The sequence below is a fragment of the Anas platyrhynchos genome, chromosome 23 (genome assembly GCF_047663525.1).
Source record: "Anas platyrhynchos isolate ZD024472 breed Pekin duck chromosome 23, IASCAAS_PekinDuck_T2T, whole genome shotgun sequence".
In the NCBI taxonomy this organism is placed as follows: Eukaryota; Metazoa; Chordata; class Aves; order Anseriformes; family Anatidae; genus Anas; species Anas platyrhynchos.
This window is the reverse complement of record NC_092609.1, coordinates 3,924,982-3,950,105: the sequence shown is the minus strand read 5'-3', so window position 1 is coordinate 3,950,105 and position 25,124 is coordinate 3,924,982. Positions and strand designations below refer to the sequence as shown.

General features: G+C 41.1%; 1 protein-coding gene across 2 annotated transcripts in view; it reads left to right on the top strand.

Moving 5' to 3' along the window:
* Positions 1-25,124, top strand: part of LRRTM4 (leucine rich repeat transmembrane neuronal 4) — a 318,997-nt gene that overhangs the window by 55,697 nt on the left and 238,176 nt on the right. The window contains exons 1-3 of one of the 2 annotated variants that reach the window (XM_038167060.2): positions 21,051-21,597; positions 21,726-21,847; positions 23,425-23,549. The gene's annotated coding sequence lies outside the window, so the exon portion shown is untranslated. Of the gene's footprint in view, positions 1-1,095; positions 1,188-21,050; positions 21,598-21,725; positions 21,848-23,424; positions 23,550-25,124 lie in introns of those variants that run through there. The other variant, XM_072027198.1, reaches the window with a different exon arrangement.

Genomic DNA, 25,124 nt, shown 5'->3' with positions numbered 1-25,124 from the left:
CCAGAGGCAAGAGTGCTGTGCATTTGCTATTCCTAACAGTCCTTTTGTGTGTGTGTTCTTGAAAGCCTCCAGGGATAGGAATGCCTATCTTCCTAGCATTTAATTCTGCTGCTATTTCAGTGCAAGTATCATTGCAATTAAAAGGTTTTCTTGATACCTAATTTACATCTCACTCACTTCAGTGTAAGCCCATTACTTATGCTATTCCACCATGGACGCAGAGAATATATTCCCTTTCTCCTTGCACAGATCTTTTACATATTTAAAGGTGATTATTATGGCTCACTTCAGTCCTCTTTTCCCTGAATTAATCGCTGTCAATAATCTCAATATTTCCTTGTTGTCAGGGTTCCAAGTGTTTTCATGGTTCACCTCTGCGTTCCCTGCTGTTATTGCATCTCTCTGCTGAAGCTTGGTGCTGAAAATTGAGCACTGCATCCTATATTGTTAAATGAGATGGTCTTTCAGAGCTCTGAGCTGGGTGAATGCAAATCTGTGCTGGTTTCCTGCGACACGCAAGGCTAAATACAGCCGTGAGGATACAAAGCTGCCGATTCTCTTAGAAAAAAACGCCTTAAGTGGCCAATGCTGCTGGGGTGCCTCTCTGCGGAGAGGGAAGAGAATTTCACTGTAGATTTACTCCAGGATCTTTCAGGTCTTTGCAAAGCTTAAAAAAACAAAACAAAAACAACAACAACAACAAAAAAAACACCTTGTTCTCTGCCTTGTTTTCAGTAATGGATTTCAATCCGGATTTTTGTGACCTTGTGAGCAGCAGAATCTCACAAAGTTCACTTTCACAGCCCCAAAAAAGCAGTGCACCCTAGTTCCTGTTCCCCATGGATGTTTTTGAGGCACAAATTATAAGTCCAGTTTACTCTGCTTTTTCTTCAGTACAAATCTGCATGAATTTGTTTCAGAAAATGAGAGGTTACATGTGGAAGAGTGATTACAGAAGCAAAGACTTCTTTATGTTTGTTAGTGGGAAAGATGGGCTGGCAGTTACATGTTAAAATACTACTTTTTCCTTCTCCTTCAATCCAGCAGTGGTCATCCACTGGTAATAATTAACCTTTTCATCTGTACTCCAAACAGAACGATCACTGGCAGCACTTATGTGAAAAGTATTCTGTGTGCATGGGCTGATCTCTCAGGCTGACTTCTGGAAACCATGCAGCAATTTGTACGTAAGTAGAATGAATGACACACACAAAAAAGCTGTACCTGGACAAGCCCTTCAGAAAACACGAGCTGAATTTTGTTGTTTTGTATGGGGATGCTGTCAAAGAGTTGAGTATTGATTTTGAACTTGGGCTCCAGGCAAAAAGAGGCTGGTTCTCATGCTTGCTTGCAGGGTTGTTGTGTGACCCTCGGGGGAAGTATGGGACACACCGAAAAGCACACGTAGAAAGGCTTACAGCAACCCAAGGTGAGTTCAGGTGAGGCAGGGAGCACCGATCCTCCAGCTTATTCCAAACTGGCAGGTTGAGGAACTGGGCTGAAGACTCCTTGACCTGTAAGACTGAAGCATAAAATAGTATTTGTGGCATAAAATAATATTTGAGTCCCTGATGCATGAATCTGTCCCAAGCACATAATTTTAAGCATGTTTGGTGACCATTGCTCTGTGTTTATAGATAATAAAGTTAGAAGGGCTCACTTTCATCCTCTGGTTTACAAAACCGCAGAGAGTCAGCTGTGGGATTCACTCAATGAAATGTCCAAAAACCTTTTCAGATGGGTTTGAGGGGCCTGCAAGCTGAACCTCAAATTGAGAGTCATGATGAATGGTCGACTTGACTTAATCACTAGTGGCAGGCAGTCTTTAGGCAAAGTGAGTTTTCTTTGGAGGTTAATGTTTTCGATGGATATAGGGCTTTAAAAGCAACGCAAAATTGACACAAATTATCTGAGGAAGTATTAAACAGGAAAAAAAAATCCAGAACAGCTATTATTGTCATGAAATGTCATGAATCATCCAGCAGTACTAATTAAAACAAAGAGAGTTTTAATACTGCAGATAAATCTGAGAAACAAGGAGCTTTTTAATGATAAAGTGAGAGGCAGTTTTTCTATTTCTGGCAGTGCCATGTAGTTTAAGATATATCAACTTCTGTAGAGGAGTATGGTAGGAATCGAGATAGGAAATATCTAGAAGGGGGAAAAAAATCAGAGAACCAAAGATTAGAAATGTGACATCTTTGCGGTTGTAAAATGGGTGGGTTTAGCACTTGATCTGTGCAACAGTGAAGAAAACATTAACAGGTTTTGTATGTTGGTGGCCAAAGTCATGCCAAAGGGACACAGATCTAAAGAATATAGTAAAAGTTGTCGACATTATGAACAGTGTAAGAACCCTGCAGTTTGTGGTGGTTGGGTTTTGTGCGTCTGCTTCTTAAATGTCTTAAAATCTTGGAGATGGCGAGGCTGAGGTTTGGTCAAGCAGCATCAGGCAGTTCACATCAGACTCAAATGTGTAGAGGTATTCTAGTTTTTTAACACAATGGTGGGCACCTGTGGCTCAGGGGGTTCCTAATCCAGTGATTAGTTGAAATAGACTGTTGCAGAAAAAAGTGTATTTGTTGTATGCTGTCTTCTCATATTCTGCTAATTACTTGGGTTTCGGAAGATATTTTTATTTTTGAGGATGAATAGGGGTTTTTATGAGTGAGGAGGGAGAAACTCTGTTCCAGGTTTTCCTTGTGCACACATGCAGATTTGTGACATATTTCCACAAGAAGACATAATCTAGGGACAAATCTCAAATTGGGAGATCAGGTTTGCAGATTAGCTCCAGGAACTGAAAATGCAGATGGTAAAATATTTTTTTTCATCACAATTTGCATGCCTTGAATATTAGAATTAATTTGTACTTTTCTAAAAATGGGGCATGTTTGAATTCTCTCTCTCAATGTGTTTAAGGTACATTGCTGGCTTTTCTCTCTTACAGTGTCTAATTCTCAGGGAAGCAGGATTTCTGCTTCTGTATTATCCTTTTGGCAATCAGTGTTGCTCTCAGGAGGAGCATTTGTGTGTGTGTGCGCGTCTGTGTGTACTTGATAGTCCTTGTGAATCTTCAGCCAGACCTAATATGAAAATCAATGGGTCCCAAGGCATGTTTGTCTTTAACAATAGATCTATTCCATCTGTAACCTCTGCACAAAATGTCTTGACATGTGAGCAATCTTGTGGCATATGGAACAGCATTTACTTGTTATACAGCATTTATGGCAGCAGTGTTATTTTTTTTTCATTCTGGTTACTTTAACCTTTATGTTTTTAGTCTATTTTATATGGTTTTCCTTTTAAAATTGAAACTCTCAGTAGTAAACTTAAAGTAAAATATTAACAAAGGGACCTTTCAAAAAACCTTTCCTGTAGGCTTATAGTTACTGAATAGAGACACATTCTCCTGGTTCATCAGTGTGTTCTAGAGGCAGGGAGAGGACAGCAAATGATCCAAGTTGTTATAGCACAAAATGAAGACTGGAAGAGTGTATGCTTCTTAGGATTCCTAGGAGGAAACTCCTGGATAATTTGGGGACTTCTTGGTAGATTTTAATAGATAATTACAGCTCTCCCATACAGTTTGACAAGCCGCTTCTAAAATATGAAGAAACACTACATAAGATACTTCATTCATTTTTTTTTTTTTTTGTTGTTGTACTGTAACTTACCCTGGATCTTACTTATGCTGGTATTTTCAAAAGTTCACTGGTATCTTAGGTAATGAAGTTAAATTGAAGCATAATGGAAGCTGAGTGCCCAAGTCCCCTGGGCACCATTAAAACTGCCAGTTTGAATTTCTAATGATTTGTGATGATTGAACCCCATGGACTTTGAGAAACAATGCACTCAAGAACTCCGCTGGGCTTTGGAAAGGGCCTTGAGTATGCGGTATCCACATTTTTTATAGCAATATGTATTTCCTTGTTATAACTGACACTGGAATTGATCATTATATTGAGTACCCGTAGGGCAGTATGATGAAAGCAGTTACAGAGTATTAATACCGAATATAATTTAGCATAGTCCATAACACACAAGTGTATTACACTTGCGCTTTATGCAAATTACTTTTATTTCCCTTTTTGTTTAGGAGTAGCTATATAATTGCTTCACTGCAGAGTAGCCACAGCTGTATGGCTTTGACTGTTACCACTTTGTATTTTTAGCAGATCTTAGGACTTAAAAAAAGCAATGTAATTTTCAGTGTTGCATTTATCATTACTATTTAATACTACATTATTTCACAAGTGAATTCCTCCCTGTAGTGAATTTTACATGTAGATTTTTCTTACTCATCTGTTTTCTTCCTAGACAGACAAATTCCCTAATTCTTAAGCCTTGCTTTTTGTCCACGGTCAGTGATACAGGGAACATGGGGGAAGATGCCTGCCTTCACTCCCCAGTGCTTACTGAACGATCCAGGCTCCACTGCAATACTTGGCTTCCCTTGTCATGAAATAGGACGAGTAAGGAGGTCTGAGATGGGATTGTGCTGCTTAAAACTAGGGCTTTGCTCCTCTGAAGTGTTAATGAGGCAACACCTGTTGAAGGCTGGATATTTCACATGGGTCACAGAGGTAGGTGAGGAACACACAGGGCTCCCTGCCTTGGAAAAGGTGCTGTCGTGTGCTCCTTCTGATGAGGACACAGCTAAAGTGGGTGAGATAGCTGCATGAGCAGCTCACTACACAGAAACGAGGGGCAAGGCTTTGGCTTTGGTGGTCCTGTTCCTCAGAGGCAGAAGAAAGTTGCTAGAGGACCAAATCTGTATTTATAATGTCAGTCTCATGAGCAACTCTATGTGGGAGCTCTGGCAGTATTTTCTATTTCAGTGATGCCCAGATAAATCTTAGGAGCCATCTCACATCTTTTTTGATTAAATAGTACTTAAGCGGAAAAGGTTGATTGATGAAAATCAAGAAGGGTGTGAATCGAAAACCATCCTCCCATTTTTTACATGAAGATTGAAATTCATTTTGTATAGTTCAATGGAGATTAATATGCAAGTTAAATAGGCAAAAAAAATTAGCTTTTCCAGAAATGAGCACACATTAGCACGGAGAAATGAAAAGAGTTGCCTAAAGCTCAACAGACGGCTCCAGATTTTTGCTATGCTTTCCTATTCAAGTACCACATTAGCAGAGGTATAATAGGAGTGTGACTAGGAAAATTTGCTAGAAACAGATAAAATGATGTCGATGCTTAATCTTTCTGTCTGCAACTGTTGGACAATAGTCTCTTGTAGTGACATTCTGCATAATACTGGCATAAAATTTCAAGTGTTCCTGCTTCCAGGCAGCTGAGTCAGAGTAATCTGGAAAGCTGAATGCTGACTCATGTGTTGAAGACAGTGAATTTCAAATAGGTAAAGTCATGAGGCAAATCTTTTTCATCTACTAGACGCTAAATTAAACTTGTTTCCCTTATTCGAAAGAGACTGGCCTCAAGTAGTCATCACCATTTCTTATTTGGGATTAAGAAATCCTGTACCTCAAAATGGCGAGACTGAGTAATACCAGATCCTTGTTGTGTTTCTCTCTCTTGAGTAGCAAAGGGGCTAATAGTGCTTTTTAAAATATGCAATCTTGAGAAAGCAAACAGTCAAAAACCTTGAGAACACATTGTAGTTACCGTAAGAGAAATTATACATGGAATGGGGAGTGGGGACTTCAGCTTTGCTTTAGCTCTTTCAGATTCTTCAGATTTGTTTCCTTTATGAAATTGATATTTGCTCTCTTTAGAAGTATGGATCTTTTCTTCTCTGTAATCAACATTTATTCTGATCCTTCACCCTCTAATGCCTGCAAATCCTGACATGATCTGGAAATGTCCAAAAATAAATCAGACTGGAAAGATGATAAAGGTCACATGCAATATGAGTTTGAAGTGCGTGAGCCAATTTTACCTGAGGTATGGTTGTGTGACTAACACTGTTCGTAACAGTTTTAACACAGAAGGGCTTCATTTAGTAAAATGACATTGAAGTGGAAGAAAAGTAAAAATTAGACAAAAGTAGAGGAATAGGTTTATGCCTTCAATGTGACATGAAACAGCTCATGTTTATTAGAGGGTTTTATTTAAGGCATTCCCAAGACAACCTCAAAACTGAAGAATTTTTTATTCTTTAGCACCAGAATTCTTTCATTATGTAACCGGGTCTTGGTTATTTGAACAGTAGTATAAGAAGGTTTACTAAAACTTGTCAAATCCAATTTATCACGTTCATACACAGAGACATGCAATGACTTCCCTTTATTTCAGTCAAGTGCATTTTTGCACTCCGGCTGAAACACGTGCTTAATCTGTCTGCTGGATATCCAGTGGAGCATGTAGCATATGGATGTGTCAAAGTGTGACTTTCAGTGTATTAATAACGTACTACTAAATTCTGATTCTTCTATTTAGATGAGAAAATAAAGTTTTCTGTAGTTCTTTGCAGGAAAACATTAGACTGTAGATTCCAATGTTTTGGAGTTTTGAATTTGGGAAAGAATTAAAAATGATTTCATTTCTGTTGTGTTTATATACTAAAACCACCATCTGAAAGCAGAATACAATTGTAATTAAGATTAAGTATATGCAAATCGTGCTGAAAAGGTTTTAGTTTTATCAACACAACAATGTGCTGCTGTTAAAACCAGCATGTTTAGCTGGTGGAATTACACCTTATGTGGTTACTTCTGGTGTGATTGGTACCTACCTGTGGCTATATACAAAGCGTGCTACTCGTATGTTTGATTCTCAGTTATGCAGAAGGCATCTGTCTGCGTTTATTAAAGGGTAATGGGTCTATCAGGTTGGTTTTAGTCTTTTATGAATGTTTAATTCTCTTATGTACTGCTTTTATACTGGAATGTTATAAAAGAGCATCGAGATCCATAGTGATAAATGCAATTGGATTTCATCATTGCCCATCTGATCTTTCTAGGACTTTCTTCATTCAGAGCCATCCCCCAGCACTAAACTTTCTCTGGTGGCCACTGGGGCAGTGCTGCCTTGCATGAGGACCCTGCTGTTCCAGTACCTACAGGTCAAATGAAATCAAGGCTTTGACTTGGGTCCCCTTAGGCTGCACTTGCAGGAGGCCAGCAGCGCCTTCCAAGGATGCCCCATGTTGCCAGGCCCGGTTCTGCAGCTGGCACAGAATCCTCTTCTGGCAGGCTTTTAGGAGGCTTTTGCTGTCGGCACTTTTTACCAGTCACCTTTGTGGCTGCTCCTGCTCCCACCGAGGTTATTCTGTGATTCTGTGATATAATGCATGTTATTCAAGTAGTTACTGACCCTTATGTCTTTTGTGACAAATACAGGTTCTTTAAGATTTATTCAGCATCTGGTTCTTTCTTCTGACTTGACAAATGGTTTTGCTGTGGAATGAGCTTTCTAATTCAATAAGTTCATAATTTTGTGATTAAGGAATTGACTAAATAATCAGATTTTTCTTTGTCAAAAGGAAAATAAAAAACTCTTCCAACTCCACCGTGTATTAATTTGCTTAAAATAGACAACACAAGATGTGTCAGGAGCCTGGTAGGGGAAATGATGGAGTCCTGTGGTGATGTGGATTTACAACCATGCATATTTTGAGGGTTGGTGGCAGAGTGAACCTCAGCGAGCTTATTTTGTCATTCTTTTCATGGTGGGCAGTGATGAAAGCCACCTTCTTCTTGTCTCCTTAACAGCTTGAACATCATTATGTTAGCTGACCTGCCAGGGCTAAGCAAAGCTTGTTAGTTTGAGCTTGTCATTACAGTTTTCCTTCTGCTAAATAAAACTTACCATCTTTTTCCTGTATTATCAGAATTTTATTGGCACAGGACTTCCCATATCTAGCAACTTGATTATAAACATTGAGCCCATACCATCCATACTGCTCAAAGCTCTCTGGAAAGTTGCTTTGAAATATATTTTCCCAGCTAATTGTAGCTCTGGTGCTTGAACAGAACCCACCTTTACTTATAATTCAGGATGGTTACTTAGATCCTGAGTCACATACTCTTAAGGTGATCTAAATCAGACAAATCCCCAGTTTCTGACACAGTTATTGTCATGGTGATGCTAAATTCTAGCTAAAACTTAAAATATTAGGAAGGATCTGACAGGTAGAAGCCTTGCTGTGTTGTGTACAGAAACCATGTGGAATTGTGCCTCTGCGTCTCAGCAAAGCAAGCACAAGGCTTCTTTTATATAGCCTGTATTAGGGATGTTTACATAGTGCAGGAATGGGAAAACATCCTGGTCAAATCTGGGTGCTGCTAGGAAGGTAAGGCTCTAGGAGGAACGTTCTGGATATAGTGGGCCTGAGCTGGGCTGGCTTAAGAACAGCATTTCCTGAAATCAGAGAATCATGGCATGGTTTGGGTTGGAAGGGTCATTAAAGCTCATCTAATTCCACCCCCTTGCCATGGGCAAGGATACCTTCCACTAGAGAAGGTTGCTCCCCATCCAACCTGGGCTTGAATAAATGACTTAGCTCTTTGTCTTCTCCACTGATGGATCCAAACTTATGACTCATATCCAGTAAGATACCAGAGTGTTCTGCAGGGAATCTGGGGACCTCTTGGTTGGGACACCAAGTTTTGGCACTTAGATTGGGAGAATGTTAGAATGCATCCAGAACATCATGTCTGTGATTCCCAGTTCCCCTTCTGTGAAGTGATAACATTTTTCAACTGCTCACAATAACATTGTAAAGATAAATGTTATTTCAGGGTTATGTACTCTTGTAATCTTATTGCAAATCTACTTTTCTGGAAGCGCTACTGCATTGAGCCAAGCAGTTATGAGGAGCTTACGTTATCCTTTCCTCTGAAGGACCTTTCTCCCCAGGACAGCTCTATCCTTTACTTTTATGGACCAGTCCTGCTCGCTTCAAAAGCTCTAAGAACTGCAGTGCTCGTATTACCTTCGTTTGATTACTCCCTCGAATGAACTTCTTGCTGCTGTACAATTTAATCAATTTCCCAGGGTCATGATTTACAAGGTAAATAATGAAGATAAGAAGTCCTCAAAAATGCTTTCTTTACCATCCCCAAATATACTGCTTCCCAGAGAGGCTCCTTCTTTATTTAGAAGCAAGACTTCAAAAACCGAGATGATTTGTCTTCACTTTGTCAGCAGCCTACAATAAAAACTGCTCGTTAGATCTTTACCAAGCTAGCTGCAGATTTTTAATGTGCTTTTTAGAAGCCTGTAGCAAAATGCGAACTTGAGAAAGAACCAACTTCTTAGGACTGCGATGGGTGGAAGGTCAACCACAGCCTGTTGCTTGGTACTCAGAGCACAGCACAGGCTCAGTCTTTGTCTCACACAGTGCGTTGCCCAGGTAGATGATCTGTGGGATTCAGGAGCTCAGTGAGGCTTGGTGGAGAGCTTCAGTACTGTGGCAGTTTCAGAAACCAATGAATCCTCGATGAATGTGGCAAGCTGAGTTTGGCTGTTGTCAGAGTTGACTTGTTTCCATCAGCCAGCCCTTGTCTTCTCCATGGATACAGAGAGCATCCAGCGTACGTATGGCTAATTGCAAAACTTCAAGGGTACCTCCAGTGTAATGGGCCAGTTTGTCATCTGCTCAAGGCACAGACCTTATATGCAATTGAGGAAGCTCCCAGCTGCTTTCTGGTCCCAAGATTTAGGTCTGTGCATGTGAAACCTCCATGGGTTGACTTAAGATTCGTTTAGTTGTGAGGATAAGCCTCCAAAGCAGACTCTGGAATATAATAGCCTAAGAAAATCAGCTCAGTGACTGGACATCAAGTACCTAATTGCTAGCACTTGAGCTCACTGATGCTAGAGTGCTTTCCTGTTGTAACAAGGTTTTTGCCACGTGGTGTAGTGATTTTCAGCATGGGATCTCAAGGCTGTTTGAGAGCCCTGTGAAAGGTGACTAAGAAAACCAAGCTGATCAGTAGCAAACAGAACTTTGTCACCAGTTGTCCATAGCATGTGGCTGAAAAGCAGGGCTGGAAAATCAAAAGCACAGCACTGGCAATTTCATCTTCCTGTTTGCAAAATAAAAGGGGAACAACTTGGTTGCAACAGAGGGCTTACGAGACAGTTAAGACATCACCAACATAAGGTTTGGGCATGACAGCCAATTCCTTTCAGTACAGTTAGCAGGAAAGGCATCTTTCTCATTCATCTTTCCCATAGCAGAGGAAAAAAAGTCTTATTTTTAGCTTTACTATTTCTGGCTGAAGATTTTTGAGACGGCATAAATGGACTTTTATATCATTTCAATATAATGTGGAGTAAGGAGCTTTAGCAGATCAACACTTTGAAAAGCTAAGGCAATTGCATGTGTGCTGTTTGAGTCTTAAGTTTGCAAGGTGGCATATGAATAACTCTGATAAATACAAATTGATTTAAATTTCCCAGAAGAAAAAAGCTGTCTAGGACCAGTCACATCTGAAATAGGAGGTTTGTAAAAATCAAGTTAGAGTTGAGTATCGTTTTATTCCCGTCTCCTCCCTATCAATTTCATTCGTCTCTTCAGCGAGGATTGTCAGTAACCTTGGCAACTCTGTGTTTGTTTTCTCTTCTCCTTTTCTCCTCAGACAACTGAAAATGCCTTTGTTGGTGGAGATGTAAAGCTGGAGTCCCAACCACGCTGCATTGAAGGAGGAGGAGGGGGATGGAGAGGAAAAGGCTTAGAATGCTTTTTCTAATGTAGATTTTATATACCTATAAAGGAAAGCTTAGGAGTATCTGAGACAGCTTAGATGTGATTGTAATGTTTTAAACAGGGTAATTCCAGCACTATATCTTGCTGTATGGGATCTTCTAATTCCCTCAAATTTGCCAGTGAAATAAAATCCTGTGCTAAAAAGCCTGATAAGCTGAGACACGCACAGATTGTGACTATCAGAGGTGGGAGTTCAGATCCCTTCAATCGGAAGCCACCTGGAAAGGCAAGTGCCCAATGAATTGGGTGAAGCTGAGACCCTGGAGTTTCTGGACAGTTCCAACATCAGCTGAACTCCTTTTGCTGACACGTCCATGTATATCCTAAGGACTTTCAGCAGCAGCACACTGACTGCTGATTGTGGCCTTCAGTGATTTAGCTCATCGAAGGTGCAAAAAATGTGTTGTAAACCTGGCCTTGATGCTGTGTGCTAGGCAAATACCAGCTTGAGTACCTAGATGAAGTGCTTATGCCAAGCACTTATGCAAAGGTCATACTTCTGACATGTTTTTAGCTTCCAGGCTTGTTTATGGGAAATGACACAACTTGATGATAAATCCTTTTGCCTGTCAGCAAGCTGCGGTGCTGGGCCAGGTTCTGGGGGGAAGCAGTGTCAGAGGCTTTGTAACTTAGCTTCTGTGACTTGTAAAAACAGTTTATTTTTGAGCATTCTAGTAGACATAATGTGAGTTTTACAGAACTCACACAACACATTTCGTACAAGGGCTGAAGGAATGTAAGGAAATTGTTTTCACCTTCATTTACCAGGATCTAGGTGCTGCGTAGCGTGGCTGTGGGCGGTGCTCCCCTTTTTATCCAGTTAGACCAGATACGTTGTAAGTACCAGATACTTGGTTTTTAAATGAGGATCCTGTGCTTTGCAATCACAAATCCTCTGCTGTGTTGTTCTGTAGTTATGATGCATTAATTAGCTTAAAAATTTGTACACTGTTGAAGGACTCGGCTAAAAGGTTAAGTTTGTCGATTAGGAAAAAAGTCATGGAAATTTGTTTTATTGGAGCAGGGGAAGGAAGGGAAAATGATTTCTGTGTATCTGATAATGGAAAACATTATGGTCATTTATTTTAGTTTCTGTAATTGAATTTCAAAGCCTTCAAGTTTAGGTGTGCGCTCTGCATATACATCCAATTCAGAGATGTTCTGTAATTCTCTCAACCACCCGTAATCAATTTTAGTGATTGTATAGATTTGTCTTTCCCAAAGTTGATTCTCAGACTGTAGTTGAAGAGCAAGCTCTAAACTAGTTAGAGCATTGACAAAAAGCTCACATAGATCATGCTTCTAATTGATGCTGACAGTGCCTGCTGAACAGGACTGTTGGGGAACGCAAACAGAACATCATTTCCTCCGTCCTGCACAGGCTGGGGAGGGTGACAGGCATGTTCCTGAATTGGAAATTCCTCATTTTCTTCTTAACCTCTTCCTAATCTGGGTGTATTTACCGAAACTCAGGAGACTCGAAACCAATCAACCGGACTAAATTCAAACCACGAAACTTTTGTCATGTTGAGATTTAAAATTCAGTGCAATCTGCATTACCTCATTTCATATTCGCCTTCAACCTTCAGATGAAATGTTCAGCTGGCTTTCCCAGGTAAAGCAACATAACACCGTAGCAGTGACATAGGAAGGAAAGGAAAAGCATGCTTGGGTCCTGATCCTGCAAGGACTTACCTCTATTTGCCTTACAGCTATGTTGATGTCTCAAACAGAAGAATTACAGGCAGTTATGGCAGTGGGAGCTGCACGGATGAAGGCATCTGCTGAGGAAATGGAGTGTGTTTCTGAGCCCCATAGTTGCCATAGTGGTTGTTGGAGGGTGTGTGTTTGTATGTAAATTCATTAGAAATGTTGTCCTTCACTTTGGCAGAATGTTTTTGCACTGATAATCTTTAAGTAGTTAGAAATGTGGCGACGTCTGACTAGTTTTCCCTCTCTAAAAGTAAACCAATTATCCGTCCATGACAAGAATAGAAACAGAAGGTGGTAATTTCTTGCACTCTTTAATTGCCTCCCAAAGAGGATAAAACAGTTACTTAAAAAGATTGTGTCTTCATCTGTGGTGTTGAAATAGTCTTTTGAGGATAACTTAAAAGGACAGATGAAGATTCTTGGTTTGTTAAGGAAAGCCAGATCTAAATTAGCTACTGGCTTCAACAAAACTTGCCTATCATTAGGTATTCTCTCTGTCATATGAAACAGTGCAAACAGCAAGGGAATTAACGAATTGGTTCCAAAAAAGAAAAACAAAATGTAGGTAGCTGGTATTTCAGAAGCCATTAAGAAGTTTTTGCAATCAGAAAGGATGGCTCAATGGTCAGGCAGCAAGGCTGGGAGGTGGTCCAGTCTGTAGGTGCCCCATGACCTTCCTGTGTAATCTCAGGCCAAGAATTTAGGAACTCAGTCCTCAACTCTGTCTTTGTGAAGTGTGCCATCATCAGGGATTTAATCTGGGGACAGATTTCTTTAGGGTGCTTCTGTAGTCAAGAATATCTCCATGCATCTTTCCAAGGGGGCCAAGGGGAGGTTTCACATTTAGGATTGTTTGGATCCAGTGTTACCTCTCATCTCTGTAGGAATCAAAGAAGTGGCTGTGGTCAAAATGCTTCATGTATGATGATGGGATCATTCTTCTGTATTACACAGAGGTAAGAAATTGGTACTACAGGTAGCGTAGCATCCACTAGTCTTGCAGTTAAAGAATGCACCCAAATTGCAGACTGTTGCATTATTCTGATGAACTCAAATCTGAATTTTGCACCTGTGCACGCAGCCACAGGGTAGCCAAAAACTCTCCAACTCTTGTTGTTCCCCCCCCCCCCCCCCCCCCCAAGAGTTTAGTGTCTAAAAATGGGAAAAACGTGTGCTGTTGTTGTCTCCAGGAGCTGTCTAGCAGCTGTCATGGTGTTATGGAAATACCTACAGTCAATAAAGCGTCTACAAGCACCCTATAATTACAGCCTTCAATTGTGCAGGTGGTATGTCTTAAAATAAAAACATGGAGCAGAAAAATATTTTTTGTTGTTCTGGCTCCAAACAGTCCCTTGCACTAATTTCCCACTTGCGGTCCTTGCGCGTGCCTCACGTGCATGCCATGAAAACTGTAATACTATGATTATATTTTCAAAAATACATCAGATGTTTTAAAGAGATGTTTTTAAACTTAAAAAATATTTTTCAACTAAACTGCAAATACAATTTCAAGCCAGCTCTAGTGAGAGCATCCAAAAAGTAGTCTCTAGGTGTTGTTTCCTGGTGGATGCTTAGTAATGTTTCCTTTCTAATAATGTCTAACACACACGAGGAAAAATAGTGTTGGAAACCCTCCGCTGCAGATGGAACACACATCAGCAAGGGAGCTCAGGGAAACAGCATAAAGTACACCAGTGAAAACACATTTTGCTGGTATAATTGTATTTCTGCAAGGATTTTTTCCAGTATAGAAATGCCTTGAGAAAAAAAAAAAGAGCTACCACATCCAGGCAGCATTGTTAAGTCAACCTCCTGCAGCTGCCAGTCATGCTGATTGGATTTTTAAAATGAATAGGATGGCCACTTAAGAATTGTGGAGACCCCACAGCCGCACTCGAAGAACTTACCCACTATAGGTAATTTGTGTTCCTCATTAAGAAAAACCCCATGCTATTTCATCACTATTAGATTTATCACACTTATCACCTGCTGTGGTTGGATTTTTTCAATTTTCCATCTTTTTCTGAGCAAGTTGCATGCAGTTGGGTTAAGAAAAAGGACTAACAGAGGCCGTACAGCCAGAAAGTGCTGACTGGCAAACTGAGCTGTTGGGTGAATTTATTGCAGTAGATGCTGGGCGTCCTAAGGAACTTGTCAGTAATATTTTCTTGCTGCTGGGGAGCATTTAGTAGAACCTTTGTGTTTTTGTCTTTTTATTTTCTGGTGCACCTGATTAACATGAGAACAGCGAGGCAGCCGGATTTGGAGAATCACACTGAAATGCAAAAATGTCCTAAATATGTTCTACTTTCAGCCTTTACACAGAAATATTTCGGTGTAATTACTGTGTCAAATGGTACTGATAAGTAGCGTTTAGTCAGCGTACAGAACAGAGCATGTGCCTTTTCGTGAATATTTGGGTTTTCTCTTCCCTTGATTCTATGTTTTTTTGGATAACCTATATGTTCTATAAAATGCTAGGGAATGTTTTGAAGCATGGCAAGCTTTACTCCACACTTGTCAAAACAAAGCAATTTCCATTTTATTATTCTTGCTGGTAACAACTCGCAGAAAGCATGTTTTGGGAAGGAAATCATATAAAAAAAAAGCTCGTTATTTGTTGCTTGTCAGGCAAGCCACTGAAGAGCCTCCCCTTCTAGTGTGGGCTGCCCAATTCTCGGTGCACCTGCACAGAAATCACAGCCCGGTAAAATGTTACTGGTTGGACTAGGAGAATTACTTTGACGTGTTTCCTTGTATATGGATTCTTTATATTTGACCTCATCGCTGTTTTCTCCCTGCAGAAGCAGAGAATTGATGCTTGAATTCTGATAGTTGTGAGGTTAGGTTATTTTTTCCCCCAAAAGGGTTTCAGCCAGGATGTGCTTGTTACAGATTGCAGGAAGAAGAGTGCACATCTTGCAGTTAGCATGTAAGATGGAGCGCTCTGCAATTTTTCTCAATTTTCCCTATGGAAATTATTTCATTTACTGAAATTGGGTGCTGTGAAAAAGATTTCCTGCGTTTCAATATCGCGAGCCTGGTGTGTTGCTTTGGAAGTAATGATTCAGCTCCTAAACAGACTGAGAGCAAAACCATCTTGGGTCAGTGTGACCAAACTCAGGCTGGCCCAGGAGGGATTATTCCTAACTCACCACCTTTGCACCAGGAGATTGGCACATCTGGTCTGTACTGGGGGGCTGCATGCATGAAATGTGGAACTGTCCCAAATGGAGATATTATTTGGTGCATCTCTGTCTAGCACTCAGCACACGAGGATTCCTGGTAAGCATTGCTGTCAAGTGCAAAGAACCTTTTGCAAGGAAAATCCAAAAAGCACATGCATATGAATTTTCTTTGTGTCAACCTTGAAATTCAACTTAATTTTGCTCATCTGGTGTAGTCTGTACTTGCATTACTACTGATAAAAGAGACTGTGTAAATGTCAGCTTTAGGATGTCTTAATTTACAGAGCTGCAATAGTTTGATCCTTGAAAAGGCTAACACGGCATCTCATTTTTACTTCAAATATGTCTGATTTGGGGATCACCTCAGATTAAATCTGCAGTTCATCAAACCACGTAAGGCTCGTACATTACTTTCCAAGCAGTTTTCGCATCCAGAAAGCTGAACACACGCCAGGCAGCTCAGCAGTCTGCAGCAACAAGCTCGAGGGAAGTACGGGAATCAAAGAACCGTGTTGGCTTCTGTCACTTCACACGGTTGGCATGGGCTTGTGAAGCTTTCACAGGAGTCCTACGAGAGGGGCACGGGTTTAAAGACTGCAGAACTGGCTGCGGTGAGCTTTGTGGTTGTGGTCTTTTTTAAACTCTGGACAGCTGGAAGGACAGCTGAAGGTGGGGCACTAAGGGAAACCTCTTAGGGTGAAAACAGGAAAAGTTGCTGTTACACAAGGGAAGAACCACCACTGCCTGGGGGCTGGAGCAGTTTCTGGGATGTCCTGCAGCTGGGAGAAGGCTGTAGGACCTAAACTGCGGTAGTAAATACATGGGAATGTGGGTAAGATACAAGGCCATAAGGTCTTTTTATTGTTATTTATTTATTCCTTTGTGGACCTACTCCTTCCTTTATCTTTGCCTTGCCTCTAAATTGGACATATTGAGCACAGATGAAGTTCAGGATATCCGTTCCACTGGAAAGTGATATTTTGAAATATTCTTGACCCAGATGATAATTGAATAATCAGAACTGGGGCTTGGAGTTGGATTTCAGTGACTTAGGTCCCTTACAACCCAAACCCTCCTATGGTTCTATAATTCTGATTCTCTTCAAAGTGGAATGGGGAAGAAAACCAGAGGAACTACAGGGTATGCACAGTAAAATTAAATGTGCTGAAACAATTGTGGTAGGCCTAAAACACTTGCCCAGCCATTCCCTGAAATTGATGGCAAAGTTTCATAAGTGAAATGTTCTAATTTTCCTGTTGTTTTAGCATTCTAAGGCAGATTGCAGCACAGCTCGAAGTTTTTTTCTCAGTGGAAATAGTGGGAAAAAAAATATTAAACAGCGGTTCAGTGCCTGCTCTGAGATCACGGGCTCCTTTTCAGTGAGTGAAATGCATATTCTTCATGCCCTTGCAAATAGCTAGGGCTTTTGTTTGCTGAGCTTCTATCCAAACAGGGGATTGTGAGCAATGTGAAGGCGCAGCAGGATGCCGGCTTTGGGGCTGAGTCTGTCATTTAAAAAAAAAATAAAAATTAAAAGGAAGTGTTATGATCGTACCTGCCTGGAGATGAACAAACAGTTGTTGGTACCAGGGGGAACTCTGACTTCTGCTGAACGGACAGTGCTGTTGGGGCTGGCTTGGTGCTTGTGGAGAGCCCCCAGTCCTTGCAGCATCCCCTCGGTGGTGGAAGCAGAACAGAAGGGGGAGCTCACAGTGCGCCTGGAGGGGAGGGCACCAGGGGCTCCACACTGCAGCTGCCTGAAGCAGAACTCACTTTTCTTTTAGATTAGCAGGGGAAATCTGTTCCCAGTCAGCTCCCATTAGTGCTTAAAGCCAGGAATGACCTGGATTTGAACTGGTGTCCTAAAGGGTAAAGGGCTCCGTGTCTCCTTGTCAAGCAGTTGCTCCCAGCACAGAGTGGAAACAAATCCCGACCTTCAGCCGTCAGCTGTAGCTTGTGGCTGCTCTGATGATGGATGGCAATTCAGAGATTTTGCTTTCCTCCCCACTCCTCCGGTACCTGTTGCACCCCATTCTTCCTCCAGCCATATAAACCCAGTTAAATCTACTGAAAGGAGATTGTGAACTGGTAGATTTTAAACTGTGTAGAGCCAGAAGAGAAGAAACCAAGGTGGAGGTTCCCCTTCCACCCCTTTCTTTCCCCCACTGCACCACAGACAGAAACATCCTGAGCTTAATCTGCCTCTTCAAAGGAAGATTCAAAATGCAGCCCATCTCAAGCAGGCTATTTTCTTCTTCATTCTAAGCAGCTCCTAACATCTACAGCTGCTTTTGTATCAGATGCTTACTGCTCTCTTCGTCCTGGTATTTACGGCTATATTGTGCCTTCAGTTTTGTTACAAAATCCGTATTGACTTCAGTGGGCTTTGTATCAGAGAAGACATCAATTGCTATTTTCTACCCTTTGGCCTGAATTCTGTTAGACTTAAATTGATACCCACTCTGTATTCCTGGGGCAAAGGAGCTATAGGAGAAGCAAACAACAGGCCCTGCCACGCGGTGGAATTCCTGCTGAAGTTTTTGGGTTTTGTAGCAGACGTTTGTTGTGTGCTCAGTGTTCTCAGTGACTTCGGTAGGAGCTGTGCATGAATAATGAATGCAGAATATGGCTGCGGTGCCTAGTGAGGACTACCATCTGGTTCTGGCTAGCTGGCAATTTCTGATGGCTGTTTAGAGAAGAAAAAAGAGCCAACAGAACACTGGCTATTAATTAATGCAAATATTCCTGTCTCTGCTAGCAGTTTGTCTTCCAAGACCCCACCCGTTTCTGGTGTAACACTCCTATTGCGTATTCTCCAAAGGCTCCTTGGTGACCTCAGAAGAGCCAACATTTTCAAAAACAATCCTTCAACCAGTATAACCCCTTTGTCCTTTATTTTTGTAAATGCTATTACTGTAAAAGTCATAGCAAAAATAAATAAAAAGATTAGTTTTAGGGAACTCCTGGAGATTTCTAGCACTAAGAGCAGACGTCACAGTGTGTGCCAAGACTCCCTGTCATCCTCCTGTCGATTTTGTGTTGTTTGCAATAGTTAGTTAAGGTGTGCAGGAGGCTTTCAGCAGGACCCATTGGGCATAAGCTCTTCATTTTCTTTTATTTTTGGGAAACCAAGTTTGGAATAATTAATCAAAGACTGATTTTAAAACTTTGAGCTGTCCTCACTTTCTACAAATGGTGTATACTTCTTCGTACATGGAGCTCTGTAAATTGTGTCCCTGTCCCTCCAGAAAATATCTCTCCAGCTAACCAGGTATTCTAGCATTGTGCTCTCCTTTCCATCGCATGCTTTGCTGACTCGGGGCCAGCAAGAGGAGGCAGCCAAGTATGAGTGAGAATGCCTTCAGCAGCCTCAGATTCCAAGCTAAGGATTTCTGCCAAGGTGATTTATCCCTTACCTTATCTGCCCCATCTCTCTGCTGAAGACTGCTGTGCTGATAGCAGAGGGAGGCAGCGGAATGGGCAGTTTTATCTGCTCCTCAGCACCACAATTTATGCCTGCCAGTGTTAAGTGGCTACCTCTGTGGCTATGAACTGGGTTGGAGGCATACTGTCAGTGCTGCCACCACTTCTTCAACCACAGAAGTCTTGAAAGGACACCTGGAGTATTTGACGTGTTAGGCTAATTCTCAGTATCACCTGGGAAAAGAAACATTGTGGCACCTGGCACAAATTCTACCTGAAGAAAATTCTTGGACACAACAGAAACTTTCTATTCTGTAGTTTAAAAAAGGTTGTACCACCAAAATTCACTTCTAAATTGCTTGTGGGCTTCTTTCCCCTCAAATTCATGTTCAGGCGCTGTGCTGGACTGCCTCAGTAATCGCAGAGGGCAGTGGGGAGGGCTCCTCTTCTCACCTGTTTCAAATCAATATAACGACCTTCTCTGAAGCTATAATTACATTGGTATAAGTCAGGGATACATCAAACCTCAGAATATTTGATTTGTCCTCAAGCTGAGGTGAGGACTCTAAAAGCATTTTTTTTCCCTCCTGACCCCTTGCAATTGTAATTCAGTTTAAATCTGCAGGGATCGCTTTAAGATTACACCAGTAAAGGAGGTAGGTTAATATCCCTTCTGTCCTTGGCTTTACTGCAGACATTAGCAACAAGGGGCCTAATTAGTGTTTGGTTTTGCTGGTTATGGAGGTTGCTCCAAGAGAAACTGGACTGACACCACCAAGCTCATTAGACTTAAGTCTCGAACATTGTGTTTTCGTATGAAAAAGAAAAACTGAGCAAGAGGAAAGTCCAGGGAGTGCAAAGTACAATCCTCATTAGAGTAATTAGCGCAAGTCATTATTTCCTAGAAACCTCAAATGGCCACATTTATTCTAAAGAGATGCCAGGGGTATGGCTGCACCAGCTGCAGCATCTGCCTGTGGGAGGGGAGGAAGGAGAGTGGTGTTTGCTGCCCACGTTTGCTTCCATCTTCTGGCTTAGGTGATATGTGATACTATTAAGCTCAGTAGAGCTAATCCTCTTTCGTGGTACTAATTTCTTACCATTATCTTTATTTGGCTGCCAATTTCCCTTATGGTGTTCTTCTACTATCTTAATATTAGTGAATAGCTTGGAGTATCTCTTGAGTTTCCTGTAGGAAAACGTCTGCCTGGTCGGTGTCAATGCCCTTGTAAAGAAAAGAGATCACTGGTAGAGCTAAGAAAGTGTGTCTCCCAAATAAAACCTTTTGCTGTTAACAGCAGCTCTTATGAGCTACAGTATTTTGTGTGTTTATGAAATTCATCTCGGGCTTCCATGCAGAAGCTGCCTTCTGTTGCCTCAGTGAATATTAACAAGCAGCCTTGTTGGCAAACTGCTTACCTTGGGTGGCTAAAGGAGACAAGGAGATACTGCGATAGAGAAGTAAGGTGATCTGCCAGCATGGATGGAATGTGTTCCTAGGCTTTGGTTGCAGTTCAAGTGATGTGGATGCGAGGTCACCCATTGCAGCACCTCTGCTCCTTCAGATTGTGAGCACAGCCTTCAGGCCAGCACATAACCGCTTGCTCTCGTCTTGGGCCCCAGTTCCACACGGACAGACCTTGTGTGTGACCGGGGCAGCAGTAGAAACAAGTCTGGTTGTAGTCATTTTATTTAATAATAAGGGATCTTAATTATAGAATCATTAAATTTGGAAAAGCCCTCCAAGATCATCTGGTCCAACTACCCCCTACCACCAATGTCACCCACTAAGCCATGTCCCCAGGCACCAGGCCCAGCCTTTCCTTGAACACCCCCAGGGACGGTGACTCCCCCACCTCCCTGGGCACCCCGTCCCAGTGCCCGACTGCTCTTTCTGAGCAGAAATGTCTCCTCATTTCCCACCTGAACCTCCCCTGGCACAACTCGAGGCCGTTCCCTCTGGTCCTGTCAGTTCCCTGTGCGCAGAGGCCGACCCCCGGCTCCCCACAGCTCCTTTTCAGGCAGTTGCAGAGAGCAATGAGGTCTCCCCTGAGCCTCCTCTTCTCCAGACCAAACAACCCCAGTTCCCTCATTGTATTTGCACACAGCAGCCCTTATCTAATGCTTTTGCAGCCGTTTTGGCTAACATTTCTGTCCGTCTAAAGGCGGTGTATGGCTGGGGAGCGTGGCCAGACAACAGCGCTAGGCAGCTGCTCAGAGCCACTCGACAAAGGCCTCCAGATTGCAGTTCTTTCTTCAGGTCTTTTAAGTATTCTTTAGGAAGAATATGAGAGAGATTAAATTCTGTGCTATAAATGGAGGAGTAACTTTATGAAGCTAACTTATTACTTGAAGCTTTTCTATGAAATTTTCTGGCCTCACCACTATTTTGTCCTTGGATTTAGTAGGCCTGTATCTGAGAGAGCCTGGCTGAGCCCAGGATCTTACACGTCTCTGCTTGGATCCTTGAAGAGCTCTCAATTTAAATATGTCAAACATGCTGAAGGCTTTACTTTTCTCATTTAAAAGCACAGGAAGTCTACACAATGAGTTTGATGCCATGCGGGGAGTCTGCAACTGAATGTAAGTATTCCGCGTTGCATCTCGGCTTTAACCTTCACGTTATACCTGTGGAAGCTGCTGGCCCATGCACAACTGAGTGGCTGGAATTGCTTTCACGTTAACTAGTCTGGCTCTTTTTTTTCTTCCAGACCAAGTGAACAAAAATCTCTAGAACTCCTCCTTATCAAACACCCAGTCCTTGTGAATAATTTATCTTTCCCAAAGGGTGAGGCATTAAATGGATCCCCTAGGTCCAAAGAATTTAGGCAAGGTAAGCAGGGCTGAGTGCTCGTGGAGATGAAATAGAATGCTTAAAAAGCTTCCCAAACTAAAAGGGCACTGGGAAATTATTTACTGTATTATTTATTAAAGGTACACTTCATTCTTCCTAGCAAACAAAAGTTATGTTTCTTAGATGTACAGCGCTTAAAGCTGAATCTTTTGTTCTTAAAATAAAGATGTGCTTAAACATTTTATCTAAAATATTTAGAACTTTGCTTCTACATCTGTTCAGACAGAGCTGTTGTCTGAAGAAAACTTTTAAAAAGTACATAAAATTGTTGTCCCTTCCCTTGGCTGCTTATTATAGGTTGTCTGCATGTGTACCTTCTTCTTGTAAGAATTGCTGTTTTCAGGCCAGAAACTTTTGGAAATGCAAAATCTGGAATATTACAGGAAGGAGGGAAGCAAATAAAGATTACTGAAATCTACCTTTCTTTCTAAACTTCTGAGAGGAGTGATAGAGTAGCACAAAGTGTTGTTTGTTTGATTGATTGTTTTTTCTTCCTTTGGGATAAGAATCTTCTTAATTTTCTTGCTATCAGCAATGAAATAAAATCACCAGCATTTTATTTACAGGTTCAGTTGTTGGCTTTACTGCAGACACAAAGTGAGAGGTTGATTTTCTTTATCTTCTGGATTTCTAACAGCCCTTATGCTTTCCTTATGGTAGAAAGGTGTCACATCCCAGTCTGTGCCTGGAGCTCCTCGATGTACACAATGCAAGAGTTAAAAAACAAACAAACAAATAAAACAACAACAAAAAAAAACCTTACATAAGAGGTTAAGCTTTTATTAAAGCCAAATATTATTTTTTTTTTCCTTAAATTTTAAAAAATTGTTTGTTTTTCTTCATGGATCTTTTATTCCATCTTGTTGCAGTCATTTTATACTTTTCCTCTCTATCAATATAATTGAGTAATAGCTCTACTGTCAAAAGATTTCTTTTGGAATATTCTGAGAGTGTGCAGTACCCAGCACAGTGGTGAGAATGCACATCACAAGTAATTAATAATGCTATCAGCAGAGGGAGAAACAAATGACCTAAGCAATGCTAGTGATAATTACTGTTTTTAAACCTAATTTGTCAAACAGTATTTTCCTATGTGCTACCCTCTTAAAATCTTCCTTTGTTACAGAGAGGAACAGAGCCTGTAAATGCAATATGATTGCATTTGGAGAAGATCTAAGCGCTGTGTTTTGACCTGAAGATAAAATGTGTCAAATGAGACCTTTCAGCATAGAGATGCTGTGTGGTTTTAATGAAATCTGTCAGCTGCGTATGAATAGTTAACCTATCTTTCATTTTCTTAGCTTATTAAAATCATTAAAATACAGCAATAATTATGATACTTTCTGACTGGTGTATTTATATCAACCCCAGGGATGTCAGTGTACCTAAAGAATGATTATGTTGTGGTGACATTGCAGGAGGTTAGCGGTGTTTTTTCACAACATCTGAACGTGAAGCTAGAGTTTTGTCATCTTTGCTATCTGTCTGTCATGTAGGATCTAACCTATAGAACCCAAAGTGTTTATTTTTTCTAAATATTTTTTATTTTTCATTAGAAATTGAAAATGAGTTCACCCTGTATTCCAAACTGCACAGCTTCTTCTGAGAATCGATCCTCCGTCCCTGGAGTCAAACTGACAAGCGTGGTTGTCCCTGTGAATCTCAGAGGTTTGAAGGGAAGGTGAGGGGCTGGAATATTACCTCAGCAAAGACCTGATCTTTTAAATCAGTGTTTTCACTTCCTTGCAATGATAATACGCTATTTATTCTTTTTATTCAGCCAGTAGATATCTTTATGCATGCTTTCTCCCTGAAGTTCTAACAAAAGAAGTGAGAATCCTGATAAGCAGGAGCAGAGCTCTAACTTCTGATTCAACTCACATGTATTCGTAGAGGCTCTTTCAAAAATATCAGCTTTGGTGGTGAATTCTGTGGGTTGCTGCCTGTGGTTTGTACTGACTGAAACAGATCTAGAATGAAGGGACACTGCTGCAGCAACAAAATGATTTTCAGATTTAGTTCTTAAGGCGTTTTTCTACCCAACTCAGAGAGATCATTGACAAGAGCATAACTGAGCTAATTTCTGTAGGCTGAAGGTATGCAGCCTTTCATGGAAATCACTAGAAAGATCCCAATTAGCTTCATATTAAACCCCAAAAGAGTGCTTTTGTTCCAAAGTTGCTCTTTGATCCTGTGCTTGCCAGCCAAGGAGCCTGGTGTCAAAGAATTTAACTCGCAGATGCGCGTGTTCTGAAGACACAGGGAGGGAGGGACAGCAGAGAGAGTTCAAATGAGCAGCCTGTCCAGCTCTGTCTCAGGATTTCTAAGCATTGGCAAAGTAATCAGTATAATTCTTCCTCAGCACAGATTATGCTGTAAAAGCAAGAAAACAAGCATCATTGATTTGCTTTTGTAATAAGATGACAAGTTTGTAATGATCGCTATTTTCAGAGATTAAAGAAAAGCACTTTTCACTTTTCTGACGTTATGTCAATATCCTTCTCCAGCTGTTTTGAGCACCTTGATAGCTTTTCCTCTCAAAATCTGTTCTTGAGAAAGATAAGGGAAAAGCTAGATGTGCCATTAAAACAGTGTCGCATCTCTGTTCTAAATTCTTCTGTGTTTGACTGAAAAAACTAGCAGTATGAAATACTCTTATCAAACCCAAACGGGTCAGGAGCCTGCTTCACTTCAGCCAGCTTGCCTGATCCTTCGTGGTTCATGTGTTTGTTTTGCAGAGGTTGGGCAGTATGCAAGGCAATTTGTTTTAGGTTGATAGATGGGACATTTTAGCATCACTGCCTTGTGAGAATTTTTGTAATATTCTTGAAAGGTAAGTAAAAATTTCATTTTACAACAAGCACTGAGGCATGGAGAGGCTGATGTGACTTGGTCACAGCCATGTAAGTAAACTGCAGTCTGAGAAAAAACAACGGGTTCAGTGAAGTCATGAAATGGTTTCTGTATAGGTAGTGCTAAACAGACGAGGACTCTGAGAAAGAGATGACTTACAGGGTATGACAAAGACCTGTAAAATCATGAATAACATGGAGAAATCGAATAGCAAATGAGTTCAGTCCTACTTACAACATAAAGGTGCTCAAGGGGGAGTTGAATGGGAAAAGTGCAGAACTGTTTTTCCTCCTTGCGTGATTTAACTGTGGATTTCTCTGCCATGGGATATTGTGGATGACAAACTTCTACAAGAGTTAAAAAAAAAAAAAAAAAGCTATCAGACAATATTGGTGGGGAGGAA